This window comes from Notamacropus eugenii, chromosome 1 (genome assembly GCF_028372415.1).
Source record: "Notamacropus eugenii isolate mMacEug1 chromosome 1, mMacEug1.pri_v2, whole genome shotgun sequence".
Classification (NCBI taxonomy): Eukaryota; Metazoa; Chordata; class Mammalia; order Diprotodontia; family Macropodidae; genus Notamacropus; species Notamacropus eugenii.
The window spans coordinates 110,203,014-110,227,058 of record NC_092872.1 but is presented as its reverse complement, the minus strand read 5'-3'; the positions used below and the strand labels follow the sequence as shown (position 1 = coordinate 110,227,058).

The 24,045-nt window shown below is 36.0% G+C and overlaps 1 long non-coding RNA gene across 1 annotated transcript in view; it reads right to left on the bottom strand.

Annotated features, from left to right (window-relative positions):
* The window catches only part of LOC140523663 (uncharacterized), a 116,861-nt gene extending 95,746 nt beyond the window's left edge, over nt 1-21,115 (bottom strand). The window contains exons 1-2 of the long non-coding RNA XR_011973438.1: nt 20,970-21,115; nt 14,334-14,490 (exon numbers count right to left, since the gene is read on the bottom strand). This is a non-coding gene — a long non-coding RNA (uncharacterized lncRNA). The remainder of the gene's footprint in view (nt 1-14,333; nt 14,491-20,969) is intronic.
* Between the last annotated feature and the right edge of the window lie 2,930 nt (nt 21,116-24,045).

Genomic DNA, 24,045 nt, shown 5'->3' with positions numbered 1-24,045 from the left:
AAAATATTATTTAAGCATGAGAAGGGATTGTAACAGGAGACGTGAAAAAAGAAAGCAGAAAATGGTACATTACATCACAGGAAGAAGAACAAAATTACAGTAGAGGGAAAGAGGGGAGGGAGATGAGCATTGTGTGTGAGGTACTCTCATCTGATTGGATTCAAGGAGGGAACAATAAATTTAATTAAGTATATAAATCTAACTAGCTCTACAGGCAGTAGGAGGGGAAGGGGGAAGAAAGGGGAGGGGAAGCTAAAAGGGAGGGAAGAAGTAGTAAGAGTAAAAGGGAGTAAAAGGCAGGTGGGCTGAAAGAAGGAAGGGAAAATTGTAGGAGGTGGTGGTCAAAAGTGAAACCTCTATTGAGGAGGGGAAGGGAGACAGGAGAACTAAAAGCATAAACAGTGGGAAAGACGATGGAGGGAAAGACACAGATTGTAATCATAACTGTGAATGTGAATGGAATGAACTGTCCCATAAAAGGCAGACAGATAGCAGAGTGGATTAAAAGCCATGATCCAACAATACAAGAAATACATTTGAAAAGGGGGGATATACACAGGGTAAAGGTAAAAGAATGGAGCAGAATATATTGTACTTCAGCTGATGTAAGAAAAACAGGGGTAGCAATCCTAATCTTAGAGAAAGCAAAAGCAGAAATAGATGTAATCAAAAGAGATAAGGAAGGAAATTGTATCCTGATAAAAAGTACCATAGACAATGAAGCAATATCATTACTAAACATATATACTCCAAGTGATACAGCATCCAAATTCTTAGAGGAGAAGTTGAGGGAGTTGTAGGAAAAAATAGACAGCAAAACCATACTAGGGGGGACCTCAACCTCCCCCTCTCTTAACTTGATAAATCTAACCTCAAAATAAACAAGAAAAAGTTAAGGAGGTAAATGAAACTCTGGATAAGGTAGATATGATAGATCTCTGAAGAAAATTGAATGGGGATAGAAAGGAATATACCATTTTTCCAAGTGGTACATGGCACATATGCAAAACTTGACCATGTACTAAGGCATAAAAACCTCCCACCCCAGTGCAGGAAGTCAGAAGAGACTAAGTTATCACTCTTTGCAGATGATATGATTATATACTTAGAGAATCCCAGAGATTCAAGTAAAAAACTACTTGAAATAATAAACAACTTTTCAAAGTGTCAAGTTACAAAATAAACCTGCCCAAATCTTCTGCATTTCTATATATTAGTAACAAAGTCCAACAGCAAGAGATAGAAAGAGAAATCCCATTGAAAGCTAGGGTAGACACTATAAAATATTTGGGAGTTTGCCTGTCAAAACAAACTCAGGGACTATATGAACACAATTACAAGACACTTTTCACACAAATAAAGTCAGATATAAATAAGTGGAAAAACATCAGTTGCTCATGGGTAGGCCAAGCCAATATAATAAAAATGACAATTATACCTAAATTAATTTATTTATTTAGTGCCATACCAATTAAACTATCAGATAATTATTTTCTACAGCTGGATAAAATAATATAAAAATTCATCTGGAAGAACAAAAGATCCAGAATATCAAAGGAACTAATGAAAAGAAATACTAGGGAAGGTAGCCTAGTACTACCAGATCTTAAATTATATTATAAAGCAGCAGTTATCAAATCACTTGGTTCTGGCTAGGAAACAGAGGGATAGACAAGTGGAATATGCTAGGTACTCACGACACAGTAGATAATGAATATAGCAGTCTACTATTTGATAAACCCAAGGATCCCAGCTTCTGGGATAAGAGCTCACTGTTCCACAAAAATTGCTGGGAAAACTGGATAACAGTGTGCCCAAAATTAGGCATAGACCAATGCTTGACAGCATACACAAGAATAAAGTCCAAATGGGTACATGATCTAGGTATAAAGACTGATACTATGGACAAATCAGAGGAGCAAGGAATGGTGTATTTATCAGATTTATGGAGAAGGGAAGAATTTTTTACTGAAGAAGAGAGAGAAAGCATTATGGAGTGCAAGACAGATAATGTTGATTACACTAAACTGAAAAGTTTTTGCACAACCAAACCCAATGCAACCAAGATTCAGAGGGATGCAGAAAACTGGGAAAGAATTTGTGTAGCTAGTGTCTGTGATAAAGGCCTTATTTCTAGAATATATAGAGAAATGAGTTAAATGTACAAAAATACAAGTCATTCCCCAATTCATAAATGTTTAAAGGATATGAACAAGTTGTTTTCAGAGGAAGAAATTAAATATCTCTATAGTCATATGAAAAAATGCTCTAACTAACTACTGATTAGAGAGATGCAAATCAAAACAACTCTGAGGTACCACATCATACTTAACAGTTTGCAAACATGACAGAACAGGAAGATGATAAATGTTGGAGAGAATGTGGGAGAGTTGGAACAATAATTCATTGTTGGTGGAGCTGTGAGCTGATCCAATCATTCTGGAGAGAAATTTGTACCTATGTCCAAAGGGCTAAAAAAAATACGCATACCTTTTTACCCAGCAATAGCACTTCTAGGACCATATCCCCAAGAGATTATAAAAATGGGAAAAGGCCCCACATGTACAAAAATATTTATAGCAGCACTCTTTGTGTTGACCAAAACTGGAAATCAAGGAGATGCCCATCAGTTGAGGAATGACTGAACAAATTGTGGTATATGAATGTAATGGAATACTATTGCATTGTAAAAAATGATGAACAGGAAGATTTCACAAAGGCCTGGAAAGACTTATATGATCTGATGCTGAGTGAAGGAGCATAACCAGGAGAACTCTGTGCACAGCAATGGCCCTAGCATGCAAGAGTTTCTTCTGGTATACTTGAAATGTCATTGCAATGCAAAGACTTAAAAAAAGTCCTAATGATGTTTTAAGGCAAAATGCCTTCCACATTCAGAGAAAGAATTATGGAATTCAGTAGCAGAATGTAGCAGATCTTGTTGTGTGTGTGTGTGTTTGGTTTGGTTTGGTTTGGTTTGTTATATGATTTCTCCCATTCATTTTAATTCTTCTGCACAGCATGACTATAATGAAAATATATTTAATAGGAATGTATGTGTAGAACCTGTGTAAAACTGTATGCTGTCTCAGGGTGGGAGGGGGGAACTGAGGGGAAGGAGGAGAAAAAAATATAAGTTATATGATAGTGATTGTGGAACACTGAAAATAAATAAAATTAATTAAAAAATAAAATAAAAAAACAAAGTACACAAATGAGAAATCAAGATATTTCTGGTACTATCAAATGTTTCAATCTCAAAAGCTAAAATCATTTTATCAGTGGAAATAATATTTAAAAGGAGGTCATACCATCTGTTTTGCTGCTAATCCCAATGAACTAAAGGACTTTTTCAATTTGACTTGCTACTGAAACTTTCCATATGTTTTTGTTCCATCATTAGAAAGGTAGCTTTTAAGAGACCAGAGAATGCCTTACATTTCCATTTGTATCTCCATTATTTAGCACAAAGCTTTTCACTTAGTAAGAAATAATTAAGGGATTCCTTCTTTCCTTCCATTATTCCTTCTTTCATACTCAAGCTTTTAAATTAGGCCTTAAGTTCAAATTTGTTTTACTATTCCCAAAAGGGAACAGATTTGTCAGTATATCTATACTAATATATTTTCACCATTTAGGATAGTGTAACCTCAGTATTTTGATGCTAAAAACATATAGGAGGGTGGAAATGAAAATCAAGAAGGTGACATACAATGGAACAGATAATTAAGGTCAAGGATACAATGAAAATAATCATACTGTAACAACACAACATTGAAAAGATTTAAGGATCAATTTTAAAGCTATCTGAAGAAATCGAAGAAGTCAAATGATCAGAAAGATATTATGAACTATACTAATACAAAAAAACTTATTTGGACAAAATAGACACTATTAATCTATGTGCCTGTATTGAGTACCCATAAAATCTTGAAAATGATCAAAGTATGCATTGCTGTTACTCTTTATATGAAAAGAGAACTTATCTTCACTTGATTTATACAAAAGACCAAATCTTCCTAGTCACAAAATTGACTAAAAGATATATGATATGTAAGAGCTCTTTGTATTTATAACATGTTTATTATTTTTTGAAATACTAGTTTGAAAAAATAGTGCATCAATGGCTTTTTCTGACATAGAGTTATCCATTTGTATGTTAAGGATATATAAGATGTAAAATTTAGTTACAACTATATGCATAAAGTTGTTCAATGAACTTTATATGACCAACATCAAGAAAAGCATAAAACAGAAATTTGTGGTCATCAAAAGTATCATAAAGGTGTTAATTTGAGATTAAACACAAAGGTAAAATGAGGTAAATCTTTGGGCAAGATAACATTTATTAGCAGGGACATGGTACGTATCAATAAATGGGTGAATAGCTTGCCTCCATTAATGCCAAAGACCCCAATCAAAAGGTCAGTTTCCCTTTTATAGGTTTTAGGGAGCACAGAACAAAGAAGAGGACAGGCTAGACAACATCATGGAATTGCAGCAAAACAATTTGTTACAGAGCTGAGGCACAGAGGAAAACATGATTAGAAGTTAGGTAATGGGGGCTAGTAATGATCCCCCTTCTCTCACGAGACAATGAAGTACTCATTGTTTAAGTCTTGGTCTGAGATAGCAGTCCAGACTGTTAGATGGCAAACCAGACATTCCTGAAGAATAGATAGCTTTGTGGAGTAAAGATATCAGGCCTTTCTTTCAGGCCCATTCCCCAAGGTTAACAAAACTCCTTGAGGCAAGAAAAGATCAGTGATTAGCAGGCAAGTTGGATTTCTAAAAGGAACCCATTGCAGACCAGCTAAATCATGAATGAAGTTCAGTGACAAAGGACCATGACTCAAGTAGTTACAGAACGAAAACAGTTATGGGACAAAATCAATTAATCATAAAAAGGATCAGTAAGAAAATGATACAGAATCAATCAGTCTCAGAGAAAGGACTACAGAGTGCAAATGCTCTGTAAATGTTGAGTTCCTCCTGATGTTCCTGTTTTAGATGACATTTTTTGGTTGAATGAAGACCTAAAATACTGCAGGACTTCTTCCAATGAGATCCATGATTGCATAAAAGAGGTTGCCCTAATGAATTTATTTCTAACTAACTAAATAAATAAATGACCATGAAGATATTATATTACATTGGCAAGAAGTCATAGTTTTATAATATTCAACCAATAGTTATGGTCAAACAAATTGATAGGAGGCATTGCTATTTTGATTTGTTTTTAATTTTGTATCTAATTTTAGTTTTCATTTAACATTTGAGGAAAGTATAAGTTAGAAAATTGGCAAGCTGTAAAAATCAATTATCTCACTAACTTCCTACCTAACAGAGAGAAAAATCACTTTATCTCTTGTTTGAACTATGACAAACAACTGGTTGATCTTCCTGTTGAATTAGTTAATCAGAACACATTAGGCAGACAAAGTCTAACAGTGACTTCAGTCCAGAATTGAAGAAGTAAATAGCAGATGAGAGAGTTTACAGTGCTTTTAATGATTAGCTTCTCTTTGACTTAAAAAGCCATTTTTTATATCACTTTTCTCCTGATTATGGTATAAGGTTGAGAATCATGGAAAAGTATAATCCCTAAGAATCAAAATTATGGATATACTAGAGGACAATGAAGAGTTACATGTAATTGTTACAGCATGTTACCCAACTCTAACTTGTTTCAAGACTTGGTAAAAAAAAAAAAAAAAGATATCTAGGAAGTGTTTCCTAACATATTGTCAGTTATAGTCTTCTGCACATGAAATACTAAAAGATCTCGTGGGAGATATCCAGTTTATTTAGATATCTCTGGTATCTAAGTGCCTAAAGGAAGACATAGTGTACAAGAGTTGCATGAGTTATGAAGTAACGGGTGAGTGATATCTTCATTATCTAATGGAGCACCTACAGCAATGAGCATATGGATCCACTGGAGTATTAATACATGCCTTCTGATTCCTTCTCATGTTAAGTCCTGTTTGATGTATTTACCAATTTAATGAATACTGAGCTGTGTGTTCATCCTTCATTGCCAAAGAGGACCACGCCATCAGAGAAGTGATGACATGACTTGCACTTAACTTTGTTTTGAGGGAGGGAGGGCTCTGCAGGTCACCAGTCTCACTTCTCCTCCCCAGAGCCATCTGAATCTAGTGATTAGATATTCATCAGGATGACTGGAAATGACCCAGGATGAGGCAATTGGGGTTAGGTGACTTGCCCAAGGTCACACAGCTAGTGAGTGTCATGTGTCTGAGGTGAGATTTGAACTCAGGTCCTCCTGACTCCTGCACTGGTGCTCTATCCACTGCACCATCTAGCTGTCCTTTAATGAATACTATGGATTGCTTGATGTAAGAAACACAAGTTGATTTTTATCATAAACAAGGTAATATGACCAAGATTTCAGATGTTATAAAGCTTATATAACTCCTATGTGCTCTGCCTTCAAAGAACTTATGGTATAGTTGCATAAATAAAACATACAGAATAACACAAGGCAGTATGCAGTTAGTGTGCTATTGAGTGATATACAATAATATTGTCTACTCAAAACAGACTATGATGTACCTAGTAAATATCACTTTAGTCAAAAATTAAAGACTAGCATTAAAGACCTCTGTTCTCACAAAATGAGAAAGAAAAAAGTCAAGTAGCTTCCAGAATTGGGATTTCCAAACAGCCAAAAGAGGGCCTTAAACTTGTCATCCACAGAAGCTATTGAAATTCAGATATTTTATGTCTTTTCTTTCAACAGATTGTAAAGTCTCCATTTTAGTGAATTTCTTTGGTTCTGCTGCTCTTTCTTTATAACAAAAGGATAGTTATTTTGAGTCAATCCCTTGACGCCAAATGAAAAGAGAACAGTCTTGTCTAGGAGAATTAGACACATTTAGGGGCTAAATATGGCACTCCTGTTAAGTACTCTTGAAAATTTGCAGGGCAAAAGGATTCATGAGGAAATTGGTTGGGAAGAGAACAATAAACATCTGAAAGTCAGAGAATAGAATACAGGAATTAACCAAAAGTACAAGTATAGAAACAGAAAATTGAGGCAAATATGGGAAGTGCTTTGAGTTCCTCAGGGGAAAATGGCACTACAGCATATAAATTAAGCATATTATTAGATATACCTCTAAGTCTTTCAAATATAATTAGCAACTGAGAAATAGCATAAAGGATCAAAGTTAAGGCAACATTTAGTTTAATCTGCCCATGCATAACAAAGCAAATATTTTTTTTTTTTCTAAATCCTTCAAAGTGTCCCATAGTCTGTAATATATAGGCACTATACTTCACAACTTCCCACTGTTAAATTGCACTTTACTGATGATGTGTGCAAATTCATTGATAAGAATCTATGAATATGTATATAATGACATATAGATGGAGTTCTAACTGGAAATTTCCCCAGCCCCACTGAAGACCATCCTCAAATCAAACTTTCAAGACAAATTTAATTAGGTAGGATGAAAAATCAGGGTCCAGAACATCATGAGGCCTTTGCTGTGGAGAGCTCCTTAGGGTGGGTGTAGAACAAATTTATTGTCTGGTAGCATTTTATTTTGACCAATTATTCCTATTAATTATATACTCTTTTGTTTCTATCCTGCTGAAAAACCATCAGTCTTGTGATTACCCTCTAAATTTCGGTACTAAGGGGTAAATTATGATGTCATTAAAATGTTGTGGTCACATTTTTTCAAAGTTAACAGTAAATCACAACCCAAATACCTAAGATTATAGGATAACACACATGAAATTGTGTGTTTATATCCCCAGTCTCATGGTGAATGCTAGGGTGCTTGGGTGCATGTGCTTGGACCTCAATTCTAAAATCACATTCCTCTCTAAAAATCACATTTCTCTCTAGCCTCACAACACTATCCCAGGCAATCTCTCTCCAGCCCAAGAACAGCATGCCCTAGCAAGTCATTACCTCTCCTCTTGATACAGTAGCCAGCTGTACCTCCAGAATTTATTAGTTTGAACCAGTTGTGCGCTGGATGTGCTGGCTGTGTACTGGATCATAACAATATTTACTACTCATTGACCAATCATATGTATCCTAGACTTAGACATACGTATACTCCCTTACATTTATCTTGTCTAACAAGATGTTGGTGAGAGGAGCCTGGTATTCCTCAGTCAGCCCTGACTGTTAGTTGATGGTTCAGGCCTAAAACCATATCTCCATGTACCCCCTCCTTGGGCTATTTCTTGATGAGCTCAGGGCAAAATACATGAGCAATAGATACTAAAAGTGCATGTTCCTTTAAGGACTAACTATGCCTTAACCACCACCCTGAATCACCTGGTCATCAAGCTTGGCATATGTTATACTATACAATAAACTATATAAACTTTACCTGTACCCCATTCAAATCGTCAGTTCCCTAAGAATTCTTGCCTGCTGAAAATCATAATAAATTTTTACCCTGATCTCAAGAATGTTTGAGTCCATGAATTCATTCCAGGTGATCTGCCCCTGGTATTCCAGACTTTGGGGGATTTCAGAATTTCATCCATCCCATCATCCTTTCCAACCCTCATCAGTGAGAGTGTCTTATGTATTTATCACAGAATTATTTGCTTAAAATGTTTTTGAAAGTTTATTCATTTTATCTCTGTCACTAGAAAGTTATGCACTTATCTTGAGCATGTGAGGATATAACCTAGTCATATAGCTATCCAGGAAAAAGACTTAAAAACAGTAAAAGGTTCAACGGCTCATTCTAATATTTGTAGAATTTAGTACTAAAATTTAGCTGGTAATTCTTCATGTACAAACATATGTCTGTTTTGCCATGTTTCTTTCTCACCAGAGAGGAAGAGTCATGGAATAACACTTTAATTTAATAAAGTTTCCAAAGAACTTCCCTACCAGGTTTCTGAAATCCATAGAGTACTCTTAACTCCATTTTATAGATGAGGAAAGTGAGGCTTAGATAAGTCCCATAGTTACATGGATTCAAATTCAGGTATGCCAACTGCAAGCCAGGTGCTCTTTCTACAAAATCTCATCATTCACAATCTGTTTCCAACCCACTTTTTTAGTCTTGTCAAAATATTACCTTTTAAAGAACATATTACCTCAGTTCCCACTCCATGAATATGTACCCAATTTTCCTGCCTCTGTGATCTTTCCCTACATCTGGAATACATTCCCCAATAATTCAAAATTCAGCTAGGGAGCCACTGCTCCCTGATCTCCACTTCTCATCCTTAACTTTTTTCTTGAACTCATACTATATTTTGTTTTACATTACTTTTTTTTCCTCACACTATTGAGGCAATTAGGTGATAACAATAAAAAGAGTTCAGGGCTTGGTATCAGAAGGACCTAGGTTGAAATTTTAATTTCTGTTGACCTCCGGTGTTAGTAATACTCTCTGCCCTGGAATTGGGACCAGGGCCTCAGCTCTCTTGTGATTGAACACAAGCATCCCTCTCTGCCCTGGAAGTATGATCCAGAACAGCATATGGGCAATAGAATTGTCAATTATCACTATGTGTACCCAGGGCCAAGAAAAGGTCCCATCTCATCACTTTTTGATTAGTTATCTGACCTCCTTAATCTCTCAGGGATGAGAGCTCCCAAATCTACTGCTACTTTTGCCATTGTCACAGCTGTTTTCAAGGCTTACTGCTGTTGTTGCAGCTGTGTGTAGTCCAGGCCAGCCTGCACCATGGTTTCATACAGTACTATTGTCTGTCTTCTAAGTTGTCCTGAGCTGCAGAAATGTCTCAACCTGACCTATTGTTGGCTCTGCCAGTCCAAAATTTGATTTGAGATGTTATTTTAAAGTTGAAGGTTTGGAAATTTCAGCTGGGTTCCTGTCTCTCCTCTACAGTCTTAGCTCCATCTCCCAAATTTTCTTTTGAAGGGATGTTCCTTTCTTATATTTTTACAGAAAATTCACTCTTTATATACATAATCTTTTGCATAAATATTTTACAGATAAAAGAGAGTAGGCACATAAGTTGGTAATAAGCTAATGACTTACTGATAATCTTTGTGTTTGCATAATCCTTTTGCTTCATTGTTGTATCATCTGATTGAATTGGTTAAAATTATTTGAGAAATATGCCACTTTATTAAGATTCATTTATTCACAGTAAACAATTTACTTCATATGGTATACATGTTATATATGTGTAGATGTAATATACATATACATGTATACACATAATATACATATACATGCACACATAAGTGTGCAGGAGTCATAAATATATTGAGATACCACCCTTCCCTATTTAGGTTACATATTACCAAAAAAAATGGGAAAATAGTGTAGTCTAAAGTTTTAAGTCTAATTGGAACTAGAAATCTTTGTCATAACTTGGCCATCTAGGCCAAGGTCTTTGCAGGTGCTCACTTAGGGTGAGGCAACTCTCATTCATTGAATAGTTCTGTTTAAGAAGTGGCTAGGGCATGGCCCTTTTAATGAGAACCAGAAAAAGAAAAATGTCAGGGTGGAAAGGAAACAGTGTTACTATTGATAATCACTCTAAAGATAGGAGGGTCCAGAACAGCCCTTAGGCAGGGGTCCGTTGGTGTCCCAGCTTCAGAGTGCGGTAGGCTTATGGTTTTGGGAAAGGACAGGACAAGGAGAAGGAAAGGAAAGAAAAGAAAGAGAAGGGAAGGGAAGGGAAGGGAAGGGAAGGGAAGGGAAGGGAAGGGAAGGGAAGGGAAGGGAAGGGAAGGGAAGGACCAAATCAATTTTTAAAAGGAGAGATCTCAACAAAGGAAGGACTGTTTGCTAAAGTGATTAGGGTAATGAACACATTCAGAGGAGAAAGAAGACTGCCTAATAAAAACACGAAAAGCCATACTTGAATTTACTTGGAAATAAGTGGCTTCCTTGTAGGGAGTGGTTAAAGAGGGACTGAGGGATTTTACGAAAGTGATTCTCCAGGTTAGCTAAATGATAAATGAACCTGGACATTTTTTCCCTGTTTAACTTTGATTATGAAATTTTGTTTTTGTTCTTGAACCCTATAAATTATATAACAATGAAAATGTCTTGAATATAGATATTTCCAAAGGCAGGATGAAGTTCTCTCTCTGTCTCTCTCTCTGACTGTCTCTCTCTCTCAAGAAAGAAATGTAAGACTTCAGAAATAAATTTGTCTTAGAATGAGCATATCATCAAATAAGCATAATTTTTCTTCTATCATGTACATATATACATACATACATATACATAGACACACACACATACATATATACATAGATACATAAATATGCATATATGGATACACAAACACACACATATATGTGAATATGCAAATACATACATAATGCATTACTATAGTTTCTAAACAAATAATTCAATGTAAATAGCAAAGAACATGGTTTATTTATTAACAAGTAGAAATCCAAGCACAACTTTAATTCCTGTATTCTTTCATTAATTCTTTGTTTGTTTCTATGTTCCTTTTGGTTTCTGTACATTTCTGTCTCTCTCTTTATATCTGTTTCCAATTCTCTATCATTCTCCTTGTCTCTCTGTTGACCTATCACTCATACATAGTCATCAAGAACATTTCCCCTACTTTAAGCAATAAATACTGAAGATTAATTTTTAGTTTAAGGTCTATTGTGATATTGACCTTTAAGTCACGTTATATCACAGACTCAAAGATATAAGGGACATTGGCAACTAGGTAGAATAATGAACAGAGTGCTGAGTCTGGAGAAAGGAAGACATCTTCTTGTGTTCAAATCCGGACTGAAACACTTATTAGCTTTGTGACCCTGGGAAAGTTATTTAACCTTCTTTGCTTCAGTTTCCTCATCAACAAAATGAGCAGAAAGAAATGGCAAATCACTGCAGTATATTTGCAAAGAAGACCTCAAAATAGGTAATGACTAAACAACAACAGAATGTCTCAAAGGGCTTTCACTAATTTTACAAACAAGGGAATTAAAATTCACAACAGAAGAGTGAGGTCCAAGAACCAACATTGCAGAGTAAGCAGTGAAGTGCCATAATTCTCCCATATTCACCTCCAAACAACCATATAGTAGTGCCCCCAAACAAACCCTGGGACAGGAGAACCAGCAAAAAACTCAAGAAACTTGGAAGAACAGCAGCATATGTCTGTTTCACTGAGGTAAAAGGAGACCACAGCCCAGGAGAGTAAATGTCCAAGCAAGCCAGCAGCAAGCCCTGACTAAGCAAAGCAGCAAGGGATCCAGAGCTCCAGTGTGGTGAAGAAGGAAAACCAAACCACCAGGACCCCACATATGCCTTAGCATAGCCAATGGAATGGGCAGACTTCAGTTCATAGAACTACCATATGCTTCAATAAAGCTCTGGGCAAAAAGACTACCTCCAGTTGTGAGACCACTATGTGCTTCAGTGTATCCCTGGACAAATGCAGAAATACTTCACCTTCTTCAACACATGCCAGACCCCACCAATAAGATTATAGTTTAGCCCCAAGTAAGCTGTCAGACACCTGAGATCTCCAGAAGTACCAGTCACACCCTCATCACACTGCCTCAGTTCAGTACCAGACAAGATGGTGCTCTGTGGGCCTCGCAGCAAAGGCAAATTGTCATGGTCTAAAGTCCCTGGCATGAGAAGCCCCTTCCAACTGAATCAGTAAGTACCTCAACATACACAGGGGGTCCTGCTATCAGAGGTTCTTTCATATGCTTTTATCAAAGGAAGGGCAACTTTTGAGGGGTAGCAATTTAATGAATCACATATATCATTCCTTTAATCAAGCACATATATCATTCACCCAAAATGTTTGTTAATTTTCTAATGAAGCATTGGTCCTCAAGGGTTGTGATGTCCTCTGACTCCAAAAAGTTTATAAAGACTCTTGAGGTGCAGTTTAACTTTGGGGCTTAGTTTTCAGAAAAAGGTTTGTGTGTCAGATGAGACTCTGAGAAGCTACTAAGCAGCCCCCCAGATTTACAAACCGAGATGTTGGAGCTTCCCTCTCTGGTAACTATGTATGTATGTATGTATGGTCAGACAGTTATCAGTCGATTTGTGACGTAGGTCCAACAGTTTGGAAGTATTGTCTGTTGAATTAGATTTCTCTGTATTTTCTCTGAAGTTCAGGGTGCTGACTTTTCCCCCTGAACTAACTGAACGATACATGTGCTTGTTTAAAGGAAATTGTTAATCCCTCAAAAGTTCCCTTTCCTTTTAATAGATGCAGATAACTTGTGATAGCAGCCCTACTCATATGTTGGGGTGCTTACTAATACAAAGCCCAACAAGAACTCCTGAAAAAGCTAAAAAACTGATTTTAAAAATCAATTAAAATGGAAGGGGAAAAATTAGGGAAATAGTCATAGACATGCAAGAAAATTATGAAAAGACGATTGAAAGCATGGTAAAAGAAACATACAAACATTGTAGAATATATAAACCTAAAAAGCACAATTGACTAAATGGTAAAAGAAGCATAAAACTTAATTGATGAAAATGACTTCTTAAAAAGCAGAGTAATGCAAATAGAAAAAGAGGTACAAAAGCTCAACAAAAAAATAATTTTCGAATGAATTCATGAGACATCAAGAAACAATAAAACAGACTAAAATGAATAGTCATTATTAAAGCTTTGAATTCCACATTCTCTCCCTCCCTCCCCACCCACCCTCATTGTGAAAGAAAGCAATTCAATATAGATCACACATGTGTAGCCATGCAAAACACTTCCATAATAGTTACATTATGAAAGATTAACCAAATTTCTCTCTGTCCTATGCTGCCATCCATTTATTTCATTCTCTCCTTGACCTGTCCTCCCACAAGTATTTGCTTCTGATTATCCCTTTGCCCAATTTCCCTTCCTTTCTATTATCTTCCCTCTCCTATCCCCTTGCTCCCTGTCTTTCTGCAGGGTAAAATAGATTTCCATATCCATTTGAGTGTATGTTATTCCCTTCCTCCTTAAACAAAATCCCATGAGAGTAAGGCTCACTTATTTGCTTTCACCTCCCCCTTCTGCCCCTCCACTGTAAGAGTTCTTTCTTGACTTTTTATGTGAGATGATTTGCTACATTCTACCTCTCTCTTCCTCTTACTCCAAGTACATTCCACCCAACAGTAAATTTTATTTTTAGGTATTTTCCCTACATATTCATCTTACCCCGTGCCTTCTGTCTACACACACACACACACACACACACACACACACACACACACACACATATGTATGTGTATATGTATGTGCATGTAACTGCATATATATATATATATATATATATATATATATATATTTTCACACTTTTTTCCCTGAAGGACTATACTCAATTTTGCTGGGCAGGTGATTTTTGGTTATAATCTTACCTCCTTTGACCTCTGGAATATCATATTCAAAGCCTTTAGATCACTTAGTATAGAAGCTACTAATTCCTGTGTTATACCAACTGTGTTTCCACAGTACTTGATTTTTTTCTGGCTGCTTGTAATGTTTTCTCCTTGACTGGTCAACTCTGGATTTTGTCTATAATATATAATATTAGGAAAACTATCAGTATAATTGATCATACCAACAATAAAGCTAATAGAAATAATATGATTATCTCAATAGACGTACAAAAAGCTTTTTAATAAAATACAACAGCCATTCCTATTAAAAACATAAAACAACACAGGAATAAATGGAGTCATCCTTAAAATTATATGTAGCATCTACATAAAATTGTAAAGGGGTTAAGTAATTCCAATAAGATTGTGGGTGCAACAAAGAAGTCCATTTTCAACACTCTTATTCCATATTCCACCAGAAATGATAGATTTAGCTTTAAGAGAAGACAAAGAAATTAAAGGAATTAGAATAGGTAAAGAAGGGACAAAGCTATCATTCTTTGCAGATGATATGATGGCGTACTTAGAGGATCCTAGAGAATGAAATAAAAAAAAACTGCTTGAAGTAATAAACCCACATAAATAATTGACATTTCTATGTATTACTAACAAAACCCAACAGCATGAGATAGAAAGAGAATTCTCATTTAAAACTTCTGTAGACATTATAAAATATTTGGGAGTCAATCTGCCAACACAAACCTAGGAAATATATGAAAACAATTACAAAACATTTTTCACACAAATAAGGTCAGAACTAAATAACTGAAAAATATTACTTGTTTGTGACTAAGCCAACCTCATATAAAAGAAACATTACAATTCTATCTAACATTGCAGTTCTACCTAAATTAATTTACTTATTCAGTACCATACCAATTTATTTATTCAGTACCATACCAATCAAACTACCAAAATTATTTTATAGAGCTCAAAAGTAATAAAGAAATTCATCTGAAAGAGCAAAAGGTCCAGAATATCAAAAGAATTAATGAAAAGAAATGCAAGGAAAGGTGACCTAGCAATATCAGATCTTAAATTGTATTATAAAGCAGCAATCATAAAAATCATTTGATACTGGCTAAGAAATAGGGTGGTGGATCAGTGTAATAGGTTAGGTACACAACATACAGTAGTCAAAGATTTTAGTTTGATAAAGTCAAAGACAGCAGTTTCTGGAAGAAGAACACACTATTTAACAAAAATTTCTGGAAAAACTGGAAAATAGTATGGCAGAAACTGGACAAAGAACAAGATCTTACACTGCATACCAAGAAAAAGTCAAAATGGGTTCACAATTTAGATATAAATGGTGATGCTATAAGCAAATTAGGAGAGCTGTCATATCTATGGAGAACTGAAGAATTTTTGATAAAACAAGAGACAGAGAACATTACAAAATACAAAATGGATGATTTTCATGAAATTGAATTAAAAAGTTTTACACAAACAAAACCAGTGTAATCAATATTAAAAGGGAAGCAGAAAACTGGGAGACAATTTGTAGTCAGTGTCTCTGATAAAGTCCTCATTTCTAAAATATATAGAAAACTGAGTCAAATTTATAAGAATACAAGTCATTTCCTAAATGATAAATGGACAAAGGATATGAACATGTAGTTTTCAGATGAAGAAATTGAAGCTATATATAATCATATGAAAAAATGCTCTACATCACTATTGATTAGAGAAATGCAAATCAAAACAACTCTTAGGTACCACATCACATCTATCAGACAGGCTAACATGAAAAAACAGGCAAATAATCAAAGTTGGAGAAGATGTGGGAAATTGGAATATTAACGCATTGTTGAAGTTGTGAACGAATACAACCATTCTGGAAAGTAATTTGGAACTATGCCCAAAGGAGTAAAAAATTGTGCATACCTTTTGATGCAGCAATATTACTGCATGCCTTATATTCCAAAGAGATCATAAACGTGGTGAAAGGATCCACAATGGCAAAAATTTTATAGCAGCTCTTTTTGTGGTGACAAAAAATTGGAAATTGAGGGGATGCCCATCAATTGGAGAATGAGTGAACAAATTATGGTATATGAACATAATGTAAGACTCGCGCTAAAAGAAATAATGAACAGGCAGATTTCAAAAATTCTTAAATGAACTGATGCTGAGCAAAGTTAGCAGAACCAAGAGAATATAGTACACAGTAAGAGCAACATTGTATGGTATCACTTTTGATAGACTTAACTCTTTTCAGTAATAGAAGGATCTTAGACAATTCCAAAAGACTCATGACATCCTGAGAAAGAACTATATATCTGTTGCAGATTGAAGAATATTATTTGCTGTTTTTATTATTTTGGTTCTTTCTTGACTTTTTCCCTTTGCTCCTGCTTTTTCTTTACAACATGAGTAAAATGTGAAAAAATGTTTAATATTATTGTGCATGTATAACCTATATGATATATAGCCTATATCAGGCTGCATGCCATCTTAAGGAGGAGGGAACAAAGGGGCAGGGAGAAAATTTAGAACTCAAAATCTTAAAGAAGTTAATGCTTAAAACTAGAAACAAATTTAAAAAATACAAAATTTATACATATATATATACATATATATATATCAGGATGGAGCAAATGCAAACTATGTATGAGAAATCAAGAAAACAATAAAACAAATCCAAAAAAATGAAAAAAATATAGGTCCTTAACTGTTGGGGCAACAGCACAACTGTTTCTTCCTGTGGTCATTTCTCATTGACTGGTACAAGACCTCCAGGGAGGGGTACCTGAGTTCTTCTTGGGCCTCTGTGGCTGAGATGGAGGAAGATGGTCCCAGCTTTAGGAAGGAGCTGGTAAACAAGTTGCTGCCCCTAAACTTTAAGGATGAGAGATGCTAAGTAGTGGAGATGCTCTGCAGTGCATGGTGGAGATGCTGAAGATCTTTGTCTGAGAAGCTGTAGCTAGACTGATAAGACAGGCCCAGGATGAAGACCAGGATAAAGCTGACATTCAGCAGTTCAAGAAGGTGTTACTCCAGCTACTTCATTTTTTTTTTGAAGCAGTGGCGATAGTTGTTACATGAAGCTGAGCTACCTGAATCTTTTTGAGTCATCTACCTACCTCTGACTGTTCTAAGACAGGAAATCTACCTCATATCAACATTTTGGGTGGTGTCTTATTTTGCTAAGAAGGCCTAAGGGCCCAGATTATGTTTACTTCCTGACATGACTGAAACAAACCAAACAGAAGGTCTGCAGCTGCTATCTGCCTGAGAATTTCTACCACATACATTTAACATAAAGATGAGGGTCCCTTTCTTTCCCCTCAGCCTGGGTTAGAGTATAAGGAAGCCTGTGTGGTGTCTTCTTGGAAATAGTTCAAGATGGAAGGTGAAGGAGGAGGAAAGGGATAGTGAATGAGGCACTGGGACCAAGGTAAGAACTGAGAGGGGCAAGCCAAATCATGCTGAAGCAAAGTGAGGTGCTCTAGTTCCAGTTCACTTGGATTTCCTGGTCCAGGGGTTACTCAGTTAAAGATCAAGGTGCTGGGCTGCCATCCATTCTTAGAACCCTGGAAAACAAAGTCTGTATGTACATGGGGTTGAGGAGTCACCAAATTCCTGCCCTATCACCTGTGCCCCCAGCCTTTGTCCTCAGAAGAATCACCCCAATTATCGTACCAAGAGGACATTCCCAAGCCGACCATGGAGCCCTGAGCTCTGGGACAACTACCCAATTTTCAGTTTATACACAAACAGAGCCTGTTGCTCTCCTTCTCCCTACATTCTTGCTGCCTTCTGACATCAAAGCTAGTCTGTAACCTTTTAACTATTTGATATTCCCCTCAAAAGCTGTTTCCCTGCATTATAAATCTGTTCTCACAAAGCAACATCAATAAATCAAAACTGTCTCCCTCCTTGAAAAAAAAAAGAGTGAAAAAAATGGAAGATAATGTGAAATATCTCATTGGAAAAACAACTTCACATGGAAAATTGATCCAGGAGAGATAATTTTAAAATTATTCGACTACCTGAAAGTGATGATCAAAAAAGAGTCTAGACATCATATTTTAAGAAGTTATTTAGGAAAACTGACATCTAAAACCAGAGAGGGAAAATGGAAATTGAAAGAATCCACTGATCACCTCCTGAAAGAGATTTCGATATGAAATTCCAAAGAATATTATAGCTAAATTCCAGAGTTCCCAGTACAAGGAGAAATACTGCAAGCAGCCAGAAAAGCAATTCAAGTATCATGAATACACGGTCAGGACAACACAAGGTTTAACAGTTTGTACATTACAGTAGGGGAAGACTTGGTATATGACATTCTGGAGGGCAGAGGATCTAGGATTACAACCAAGTGTCAGATAACTAGCAAAACTGAGTAAAATTCTTCTGGAGAGAAATTGACATTCAATGAGAGCGAGTACTTTCAAGTGTTCTTGATGAAAAGACCAGAGCTGAACAGAAAATTCAAATAAAAGGCTCAAGAAAAACATGAAAAGATAAACAGGAAATAGAAATCATAAGGGACTTGATAAGGTCAAACTGTTTATATTCCTACATGGGAAGAGGACACTTGTAACTCATGAGACCTTTATCATTTCTAGGGAAGTTAGGAGTATTTATATATGTATATACACACACATATATATACATGTATACACACACAGCACAGGTGTGAATGGAATATGAAGTGATGATATGTAAAAAATAAAATTAAGGAGTAAAGAAGGAATGTACTGAGAGAAAGGGAAAGAGAGAGGTACAAATTATCTCATGAGAGAAAGGGAAAGAGAGAGGTACGAATTATCTCACATAAATGACATAAGGAAAAGCTTGTGTACTGAAGAGGAAGAGAGAGGAGTTGAGGGGGAATGAGAGGGAATGAAGGGGAATTACTCTCATCAGAATTAACTTAAAGAGGGAAAAACATACACATTCAATTGAGTATAGAAATCTACCTTACCCTACAGGAGAAGAGAATAAATAAGAGAAGTGAGAGAAGGGTGGCCATACTTGGGAGGGTGTAGTGAGAAGCAAAACATTTTTGAGGAGGAATAGGGTGAAAGGGGATGGAGAATAGAATAAATTGGGGAAATGAGATGAAGGGAAATACAGTTATCAATAGTAACGGTAAAAGCTTTTAGGATGGCAGAATATATTAGGAGACAGAGTGTGGCAGATTCCAACCCAGGACAGACTGGAAGGTCGACAGGAAGGATCTGTTATATGGGTCTGGAGGAGCTCACAGCCCACAGGCTGTACCAGCACAGGCCCCACCATAGAAAAGCTGATCAGGAAGTCCTGGGAGGTCCAAACCTACAGCACTGCAGATTCTCAAACATCAGCTCAGGACAGCTGTCCATTGGATGTGAGCAAGAGAGAACCACATGTAACTGCAGCAGCTGCTCCTGAAACTATTAGCCCATCAACTAAATGTCTATAAGTCACCTACTTGAACTTCTGAGAGCCAAGATGGCAAAGTAAACAGCAAATGTTATGCCCCCTCCCCTTGTTGACCTTGAAAAACCCAGACGATATTTCTCCAAGAAAAATCCTGGAATGGTGGAATCAGTCGAAGGGGTAAACAGTCTCTTAGCTCATGAAGTTAGGAAAATCACAAAGGGGGATCCCTTCTGCTGTGGCTGAAGGGGACCAGTGCAAGACTGAAGCTGTCCCAGAAAGTCCCACCTCAGGAAACTAGGAGGAAATCCTGAGCCCCAGGGGGGTGAAGCTTGCAATTGCCAACACCGGGAAGCCAGGTGTGCGTCAGCACCCCAGGGGAATCAGGAAGGTACTAGCACAGATGATGTTCACCAACCACTGAGCTTTCCTATGCTCAAGCTCAGCAGGGGAGACTCCTTTGGTCAGATCACCTCCTCTCCACACTTAATGCAGCTAGCTTCAGGGTAACTCCTGGAAAACCCAGAAAGATTTCACCTGGTCTTTGCTTTAGCATACCAGCCAGCTCAGCACCAGGTAAATTGCAGCATTTTAGCTTCTAGCTGAAAGAACCAGAGGCCACAATACACAAAGCCTCAAGTTGTTAGCACAAGACCAGTGGGACAGAGCCACCTGTGCTCCAGAAGCAGAGATCTACTTTAAAAGACAAGAAAAGCATGATCATCATGAGCAAGAAGCAAAGCAGAAAAAAAGAGACAACAGAATCTTTCTATGGGGACTAGGCTTAAAAAAAGTATACTAAGGGGGTTAGCACTGAGACTATGCTCCCATCTGAAACTTCAGAAGGGAAGGTGAACTGGTCTCATGCCCAAAGAGCATTCTTGGAAGAGCTCAAGAAGGACTTCAAACACCAAATTGGAAAAATAGAAGAAAAACTGGTCAATAATTTTAAAAATATGAAAAAAAGAATTCACTGAAGAGAACAGCTTCTTAAACAGGAAAACTGGGCAAATATAAAAGGAAGTATAAAACATGACTGGAGGAAATAATTCCTTAAAGGGAAAAATTGGGCAAATGGAAAAGGAGATGCAAAAGTTAACTGAAGAAAACAATCAATTAAAACTTAGTATTAGGCAAGTAGAAGATAATGACTCTATGAGACATCAAGAATCAGTCAAACAGAACTTAAAGAATGGAGAAATAGAAGAAAATGTAAAATATGTCATAGGAAAAACAACTGACCTGAAAAATAGATCCAGGAGAGAAAATCTAAAAATTATTGGTCTACCAGAAAACCATGATGAAAAGAAAAGCCTGGACAATATTTTCCAATAAATCATCAAGGAAAACTGCCCAGAGGTCCTAGATCCAGAGGGCAAAATAGTCATTGAGAGAATCCACTGTTTGCTTCCTGAAAGGAATTCCAAACTGAAAACACCAACGAATATCATTGCCACATTCCAGAACTATCAAGTGAAGGAGAAAATACTGCAGGCAGCCAGAAAGAAACAATTCAAATATCAAGAAGCTACAGTAAGGATCCACAGGACTTTGTAGCTTCTACATTAAAATATCAGAGGGGTTGGAATATGATATTCTGCAAGGCAAAGGAGCTGGGACTAAGGATCAATTACTGAGCAAAATTGAGCATAATATTTCAGACAAGGAGATGGGCATTCAATGAAATAAGGGATTTCCAGACCTTCCTAGTGAAATTGCCAAAGCTCAACAAATAATTCGATCTTCAAACAAAAGTCTCAAGAGAGCTATAAAAAGAAAAGAAAAACCTTATTATTCGATATGGGCAAACAGTTTACCTCCCTATAAGAGATGATACTTGTTTGTTTTGAAAATTGTATATTACGACATTTAAAAGTCATATACATAGAAAGAAGGAGTTGCTATAAATCAAATGATATGATAAAGAAATGTGATTTAAGGGTGTGAAGGGATTGTAATGGGAGATGTGAAAAGGAGGAGGCAGAAAAAACGTAAATTACATCACAGGAAGAGACGCAAAAATAAATTACAGTAGAGGGAAAGAGGGGAGGGAGATGAGCATTGTTTGAGATTTACTCTCATCTGATTTAGTTCAAGGAGGGGATAACAAACTCACCGAAGTACAGAAATCTAACTAGCACTATAGGTAGTAGGAAAGGAAGGGGGAAAGAAAAGGGAGAGGAGTTTAAAAGAGAGGGAAGAAGTAGTAAGCAAAAAGGAGAGTAAAAGGCTGGGGTGGGCTTAAAGAAGGGAAAGAAGACTGAGGGAACTGGTGGTCAAAAATAAAAACTCTATTGTGCAGTGGCAGGGAGAAGGGAGAACTAAAAGCATAGATGGGGAAAGAGGATGGAGGGAAAGAAACAGATAGTAATCATAACTGAGAATGTCAATGGGATGAACTCTACCATAAAACAGAGGCAGATAGCAGAATGGATTAAAAACCATGATCCAACAATATGTTGTTTACGAGAAACACATTTGAAACAGGTGGATACACACAGAGTAAAGATAAAACTTTGGAATAGAATATATATATATATATATATATATATATATATATATATATATATATATATATATATATATATATATATATATATATATATATATATATATATATATTGTTTGCTCAATTGTATATCCATAAATTTGACAATCTAAAGGAGATGAATGAATATTTAAAAATATAAATTGCCCAGATTAACAGAAGAGGAAGTTGAAAGCTTAAATAACCCCATCTCAGAAAAAGAAATTGAAGAAAACATCAACAGAATGCCTAAGAAAAAAATATCTAGGACCAGATAGATTTACAAGTGAATTCTATTAAATGTTTAAAGAAAAATTAATTCCAAAACTATATACAGTATTTGGGAAAATTGTTGAAGGAGTGCTACCAAATTCTTTTTATGATACAAATACAGTTCTAATACCTAAACCAGGAAGAGCCAAAGAAGAGAAAGAATATTATAGACCAATTTCTCTAAAGAATATAGAAGCAAAGGTTTTAAATAAGGTATTGGCAAAAAGAATACAGTAACTTCTCATGAGAAAAATATATTATGATCAGGTAGGATTTATACCAGAAATGCAGGGCTGGTTCAATATTAGGAAAATTAGTAGAATTATTGATCATATCAACAACAGAACTAATAGAAACCACATAATTATCTCAATAGATGCAGAAAAAGCTTTTGGCAAAATACAACATCCATTCCTATTGAAAACACTGGAAACCACAAGAATAAATGGAACTTTCCACAAAATAATAGGCAGTATCTGCCTACAACCATCAGCAAGCATTATATGCAATGAGGGTAAGCTAGATGCATTTCCAATAAGACCAAGGGTGAAGCAAGGATGTCCATTATCACCACTGTTATTCAATATGTTACAAGAAATGTTAACTTCAGCAGTAAGAGAAGAAAGGAAAAAAATATATATTGAATAAAGTTAAACTGTTTACATCCCCACACAGAAAGATGATAACTTATAAGTTTTGAGAACTTTTTTTATTAGACCAGTTATAAGGGGTATACATAAACAAGAGTGTGTGTATAAGATGACTTTAATATGTTGATATAAAAAAATTAAGTGATTAAAAAAGGATTGTAGTGGAAGAAGAGGAAAGGGGGAAGTAGAATAGGGTAAATTACATCACGTGAAGAGGAGTGAAAATTCGATTACAATAGAGGGAAAGAATGGAAGGGAGCAAGCATTATTTGAACCTTACATTCATCAGATTTGGATCAAAAAAGGAACAGCATGCACATTCGGTTGAGTATAAAAATCTAACTAACCCTCTAGGAAGGTAGAAGGACAAAGGGGAAAGAACTCCCTAAGGAAAACATCTCCAGAGCCAGATGGATTTACAAGTGAATTTTATCAAATATTTAATGAACAATTAATTTCAATACTATATAAATTGTTTGGGGAAATAGGTGTAGAAGGAGTCCTGCCAAATTCTATTCCGATAGAAATATGGTGCTGAGATCTAAACCAGAAAGAATAAAAAGAAATGAAAATCATTGACCAATTTCCCTAATGAATAAAAATTCAAAAATTTTAAACAGAATATTACCAAAGAGATTACAGCAACTTATCATGTAGATAATATATTCCAACTATGTGAGATTTATATCAGACATGCAAGCAAGACTGGTTGAATATTACGGAAATTATCAACATAATTGGACAGATAAAATACAAAAGAAACAGAAATCATATAATTATCTCAATAAATGCACAGAAAAGCTTTTCACAGAAAAGCTTTTTCACAGAGCAATTCCTATTAGCAACACTAGAGAGCATAGGAATAGAG